General features: G+C 44.2%; 1 long non-coding RNA gene and 1 other non-coding gene across 2 annotated transcripts in view; both read right to left on the minus strand.

Moving 5' to 3' along the window:
* The window catches only part of LOC120595511 (uncharacterized), a 404,234-nt gene that overhangs the window by 371,858 nt on the left and 25,135 nt on the right, over positions 1-7,241 (minus strand). The window lies entirely within an intron of this gene.
* Positions 521-639, minus strand: LOC120595755 (5S ribosomal RNA). Its single transcript, XR_005651015.1, has one exon. It is a non-coding gene; the product is annotated as a 5S ribosomal RNA (ribosomal RNA).

The following is a 7,241-nucleotide window of genomic DNA, read 5'->3' on the forward strand; positions in this document are numbered from 1 at the left end:
GTATCACCCAGCATAACGCTTGGTCCGTGGTAAGCATTCACCAGACCATGTAAGGGAATAAGGCATTGTATTTTCCCATTCATTTTCTTAGACATAGATCCCCTCATAATAGGTCAGACAGAAATTCCTCGTTCTAATGCCCTGAGCGCATTAATTAATACAGTACAGATGATCAGCCTGTGGGTGGAACCTGCCTCTCATCTTATATCAGAAGAGGTCTCCAAGTATAACCCTTCAACTAGATTTATACTGCTTGCCCAGTACATGATTAGCATAATGCTAATTTGTACCTGCAGAACTAAAAGCTGGAGAAGGGACTTATAATATAGCTGTTAGAAAGCTTAGTTTTGGAGCCAGATAGACACATTTTAAAAGTCTCATGTTCTGTGAGGCTGTGGGCAAGTCACTGAACTCGCTCACTTTCCAGCCTTTTTTTTTTTTTAGGCAAGACAATCCTTGGTTGACCTCACAGATTGCAAGGACCTTGCCAGTTTACAATCCCTTATTTTTTATTTTTTTACGCCTACAGCACCTGGTCTTCCTAGGTGGTCTCCCATCCAAGTACTAACCAGGCCCAACCCTGCTTAGCTCCCAAAATCAGACGGGATTGGGCTTGTTCAGGGTGGCATGGCCGTAGACCTCAGCTTTCTTATCTTTAAATGGACTTTATAACAACACCACCAGCATAGGCCTACTAGGAAGATGAAGTCTGATATGACAGACACTGGGCTAAACACTTCATAAAGACATAGTAAGTCTTCAATGAGTACGGAAATCCTTTAAGCCTTGCAATGAAAGCTCATTTTTTTCTTTAAGTGTAGACAAGGAAAATGTAAATTTAAAAAGGTGCAGTCACTCTGGAAAACAGTTTGGTGGTTCCTTAAAAAAGTTAAGTATAGGATTACTATGTGATCGAGCAATTCTACTCCTAGGTATATACAAAAAAAAAAAAAAAAAAGAAAGAAAGAGAAAAGAAAACATATGTTCATACAAAAATGTGTACACAGATGTTTATAGCAGCCTGAGTCATAATATCCAAAAGTGAAAGCAACCCAAACGCCCATCAAATGATGAATGGACAAACACCATCAAATACTATTCAGCAGTAAAAGGAAACAAAGTACTTAGTAAATTCTACAACGGGGATGGACCCCGAAAACTTAATGCTAAGTGAAAGAAGCCAGACACGAAAGACCATGCGGTGCATGAGTCTGTCTGCATGGAAAATCCGGAATAGCCAAATCTATAGAGATCAAAACTGGATGGATTTAGTGGTTGCCAAGAGCAGCGGGTGGAGGGAGGACATGAGGGGCTAATGGGTATGGGATTTCTTTTTTGGGGAGTGATGAAAATATTTTAAACTTGATTGTGATGATGAAATCCAGGTGAATTTTATGGATGTACATTATATCTCAATAAAGCTGTTTACAAAGAATATAAGTAACAGTAACTATATCTACTATACGTTCTTAGCTGGAATGTCTAACGCAGTGCTTTGTGTGTTACGAACATTCAAAATACAGCTATCAAATGAAGAGCGAAACGGAGACGCCTGGCTTTCCCTCTGAAATGTCCTACACCAGGACCAGGGTCCTGCTGTAGGGACTAGACCCTGTGCTGCCTGCTTCTTCCGTCTAAAACAGCAGTCATTTCTCACCTATGCGTGTATTCTCTCTCATACACAACCCAACGGTTTGAAGACCAGAATTCTGTTTTAACAAGGTCGCCATATAAAAAGATTTTAATTACCTATTTGGTCACACCGTTGTTTGAATTTTTCCTCTGTGTTTATGAGTTTGTGGGAGGAAACGAACTTATTTATTTATTTAATTAATATTGATAAACCGCCTACCCTGTGCCAAGAACTAGACAAGAACAGGTATTAGATATGCTCAAATTATCGATCTACTTGGGAATGATCAGACAGAATTATTTCATTTTCTTGAGATGGCTGGGGCGGGCCCACGGAGATCAGATAGAAATGTAAATTAAATTAAATGAAGGTCTGGTCGGTCGTCCAGAAAAAGTAAGAAGGATACTTCAGCTGCCTAAAATTTTTAAGGAAAAAAATGACGACACTCTCCTGTTCATTGAGAAATCATTTCTTATTGCTCTGGTCCTAGGCCTTCTATAAACACTAAAAGTATTATTGATCCGAAGAGAAAGTGAAAGGGGTGTATTTTCCCAAGAATAACCTGATTCTCCAAACGCAAATTCCAACTGCAGTTTCTAACGCAATAAAAAGGGAGAGATGGCAGTGACAGAGACAGCAGCATCCACTGGGGCACCAGACCGGGGTCCCTCGGCCTCCTCTGTGCTCTGAGCTTTACATTGGCCATTTCCTTCGGCTTTCAACTGGCTTCAATTACCTCTGAATTCGACTTCAGCAAACAACAAAGTATTGAAAACTCAATTTTCCATTCTTCAAAGTACATTACTAGAAAAAGTGAAAGGCAAGGCAACAAAGAGCATTTAATCATTAGGATCTCGCCCCTTGCTGTGGTGAAACCACACAGCCTGGCCCACTTCCAAGGCCAGAATGAATGAATGAGCAAGATTCTCAGGGAAAGCCTTTAACTGCAGCCGCTCGGCCCACGGAGCTGCCCCTTTATTGCTCTTGGCATGTCTGCCTCTGTTTCTAACGGATCACCTTCCCCCAGGAATATGCACAGAGAGAAAGGTAAAGACTTATGAATTCATGTTTTCATTTATTTGCTTCCCTTTAGAAACAGACTTAAGGAGATTTAATTATGCCAAAGCAGAAAAGTCTTGAGCGTTAAGGCTCTGAGAGCAATCGACTCTGTTTCTCTTCTGCCATTTCTTGGCTGTGGGGAATCTGGTGCCTGCTTGTGGCCATGCTCTTGGGCTACGGTATCTCAGTACTGAATCCTTCCTAAGCCTGGACCTCAAAGGCCCTCTGGGCATCAGCGCCACGGAGGCCTTTGCCTATCGTCATCCTTCTTGAAGAGGTGCACTGTCGCTGGGCCAGGGTCAAGGGCAGTGTGCTACCTCCTCGGGGCTGGAACTTTGTTAGACAACCAAGCGTGAGAGTTCTCTCTGGCTTTTATCTTGGGAATCCTCTCCTGCTTGCTCCTCTCTGTCAGGTTGCCCCGAAGCCGGAACAGAACAGTTCTGGCTATGCTTTGCGACATTTGTTGACCACCCGATAATCACATCCTTCTTCTTATATGAATGTCATCTCAATTTCCTTGTGGGGAGACCCCTCTCGTCTCCCTAGACACAGACTGGTGACTGTCAGTGAATCACCCTGCCCATCTCTCACCATTCAGTGAGCAAATGACATGAGCTGGGGCCACCTATATTCTCTCGCCCAAATTTTAAACTTCAGCAGAATACTTTAAAAAAAAAAAAAAAGTGAACACAGTTTAACGTTCGACTTTTTCTTGGGGAAGAAGAGTGTTTAGGGGAAGATATTTTATCAGTTCCTGCTAAAAAGAATCCACTCCTCCGGTTCAAACTGTCCCCAACACACACAGACAGCTGTGGTCACCCTGTCCTCCTCTCCCCCCATCCCGGCCCCCCGGCCCTAGAGCAACTCCATATCCTTCCAATAAATTCCCTCTTTGCATAAGTTAACCAGAGTCGGTTTCTGTTACTTGAAACCCAGCAGCTGCATAATAGGTTCAATTTTTCTCAGTTTCGTAAAGCCAACACGAGGCCATAACTGAGAGCCAGGTCCCGAAGAGGTTCTGCGCTTCCAACTTTCAAGGAACTCTGAACACTTCCTACCTGTACAGCACTGTACAGCCTGTTAAGAGCTTTCTCTCTCTCTGCACACACACATAAGTGTGCACATACATGAGTACACACTCATATAGACACACGCGCACGTGCCTGTATGGAGAGACAGAGAGAATCGTTCTCAATTGAGACTAAAATAAACTAACAACTCAGTGACAGAAGTAGCTATCCAGTACAGAAAAAAATTAAACGAGTTGCTCAGAAAAGGAGCAAGGTTATAAAAACCCTCAGATTCTCCGGCTCCATTCCGGAATGCTTTCTAGTAAACAATATACAAAAGCACGAAAGTAAATGTTTTAACACTTATTAATGAGGTATTACAGGTGCCTTATCTGAATCCTCTTCATTGCCCTCTAAGATACTATGAGGCTTATTTACCACTATGAAGCAAATGAGATGTTTAAGTAAACGGCCTTAGTCTTCAGCTAGCAAACTAGAAAGGTGAGCTGACGCTCGCCTGGCGGCTTCTCACCGTAAAGTCTATGAGCTGCGTCCTACGTCATATCTACTCTCTACAATGGAGAAGAAACAAACGCTGAATGGACTTAAATTAGAATCATTTTTTAATAAGTGCTACTTGATAACTGGCTTAACTATGTGGAGAGTAGATTCCTACTACTGTACATAAATCAACATTAATTGAGTCTTAACATTTAAAAATGAAACAATAGATCAAGGAGGATAAAATATAGGCAAGATTTTTCTGATCTCATGGTGATGAAAGTCTTTCTAGGCAGAAAAGAAAAGCATCTTAAAGGAAATTATTGATATATTTGACTGCATACCAATTAAAAACATCTGTAGCACAAAAAATACTAGGAATTGAATTCAAAGACAAATAGGAAAAATTTTTCAAAATATATTACATAAGATGAATAGTCCTGGTATACATACATATTTTTTCTAAAACAAACAAAAATGAACACTTCAGTTTTTAAAAATATGCAATAGTCACAGTCAGACACAAGAGGAATACTATATATGGGAAAAACACATCTAATAAAAAATACAAGTTCTATAGTAATAAAACATACACATTTAAAAAATTATAAACATCTATTTTTCACTTACCACTCTGACCTAAGTTTCTGTAGTAGTATCAGTACTAGTATAACATTGAGTGTGGCCCAGTGTAGGGGGACAGTAGTATCAGTCCTGGTGTAACACTGAGCGTGGTCCTGTGTACAGAGACAGTGAAACTTGGTACCTCTCCTAAGAGGTTTAGCAATAAGCATGGAATGCCTTAAATGCTGTTCATACAACATGTATCAATGGGGAAGTTTTAAATGCATTTTATATGATAAAATGCAATGCAGTTATTGGTGACAGGATGATTTTCATCTTCTTTTATATATCTCTATATTTTCCCGGTTTTACAATGAATATCTACAGGGAATGTGTGTGTGCACATATGTATATGTGTATACTGCTACACATACATGTATGTATACATACATGTAAATAAATAATGTTCATTTACATTTATACGTATTTTAGTATGCGCGTGTGTGTGTTTATCGAGAAGTTTAAACTCAATGAGGTATAAACCAGAAATCGTTTTGTTCTCATCCTACTCTGTGAAATCTCCTTTGTCTGGGAACACAGGGAGATGGCGGTGCCTGTAGAGAATGCCTTGTGGCCCTGCAGAACCCCCTTCGCGTGGCTCCCGGATTTGCAAGATTTGGCTGCGCACCCACTTCCTGCACACCCCTCGTTCCCTCCCGCCGCTCTGATGTCCCCAAAGCCTTTTGCTGCTGGAAAAGCTGCTCTTCTACTAGAGAAACTAAGTCGTTCTGGACAGAAGCCTCTGGGCCTTACCTGTCGTGGGGAGCAGAGAAAGAATCAGAATAAAGAGAGAGTAACTGAACACCTCCTGCACGACACGTCCATACACTGGCTCCTCTTAATTCCTGTCACCATGAGCTCCAGCCGCCATTCTCTCCTTCCCAGCTCCCCGCAAACCACTCCCCTCCCACTCATTCTCTACACTGTAGCCAGAGGACTCCGTCTAAAACTCACATCCAAGCGCTTAAAAACCATTCAGTGATTTCCTGTATGTTTAGGATAAGCTCCGAACGTATTAACGAGAGCTAGGAGGTTGGCTGTGGCCTCCTGTGCCCGGCTACCTGCATCTTCTCTTTCACCTCCTCTCCCGTCAGCCGTGCCGAAGGCTCACCCACCCGCAACGAGCCTTATTCTTTGCATCGCATCTTCACAGACGCATTTCCTTTCTCTAGAACACTCTCCTCCATTCCCAAAGCTGGTGCATCTGCCTCTAGTCTTCACCTACTTGACGTCCGCTCATTTTTCAGATTTCAATTCAAACTGCTCCCGCAGGAAGGCCCCACCATCCTGAGACAAGGCAAGGTCCCGAGCGCTCTTCCATCACCTGTCCTATACTCATCACGCCATCTTGCAATCACTGATCTCATTTCTGTGCTCGTGGACGCGCAATGCTTTCACTGGGAGTTGGAAAGACATCTACCATATTGACAGGGGTTACGTCCCCAGGACCGAACACCTAGTCACCTGACCCACAATAAGCCCTGAAATAGAAATGAATTCATAAATTTTTAGGCTGCTTGAGAGTATATGTCAGGTTCTCTGCAGGACACAAGCTGAATAATCAAAAAGAGTTGAACAAAAGGGGTATTTTCAAAACGGTGAGCCCAGCTCAAGGAAAGCGGCAAGGGTGGTACAGTATCCGGAGGACAGGAACACCAGGACACACTGACCACACTGAGGCACGAAGGGGAAGGAGAGGGGGCCCCGATCAGGACCTGCACAGAGACTGGGCTGCACCGAGAAGGATGCCTGCGCAGGCGCAAAGCTGACGTGGGCCTGCGGGGGAGTCAGGGAATGAACACCCCAACCTCCCCGCAGCCCCGCCCACCTCCTGCTGGGGTCTCGCGTTGCCTGGACCGATCCAGAGCCGCAGGGCAGGGAAGCAGGGTGATGTGGTCCCTGGGGCCTGGGGCAGGCTGGGAGGAGAGCAGGGACGAGCACCAGCGGGCAGGTCTCAGCTCCACGTGCCCGTGCCTTGCCCTCGGCCCGGCACATAGACAGCAGCCCACCAACACCTAGGAAAATGGGCCGACCAAACTGAACGCAACAGAACCGAACTGAACGGCTTCGAATCGAATGGGACCAACCAGCGTGCTGAGTGGTTCCCAAGTCAGCATCCGCCTCGCCTTCCAGTGCTAAGCACGGATCCTGCAGCCCCGAAGTCCGGCGCGCATCGCAGGGTTTGGGTCGCAAACGGCGCCTGCTCCGAGCAAGTCCGTGAGCCCTGCGGCGCACTGTCACAGGCGTGTGACACGGCGTGATGCTTTATTTTTAATGGCTGGGTCTCCCTCCCCGCCAGGTCTGAGAGGCATAATAATTTGGGCAAAGAAATATTGTTTCTATTGGGGGTTTCACTCCCTAAGAGGCAATAAACTGTTAAAGGTTTATATACCTATATTAGGAAGGGAGGGAGG

Source organism: Pteropus medius, unplaced genomic scaffold, assembly GCF_902729225.1.
Source record: "Pteropus medius unplaced genomic scaffold, Ma_sr-lr_union100, whole genome shotgun sequence".
Lineage (NCBI taxonomy): Eukaryota > Metazoa > Chordata > Mammalia > Chiroptera > Pteropodidae > Pteropus > Pteropus medius.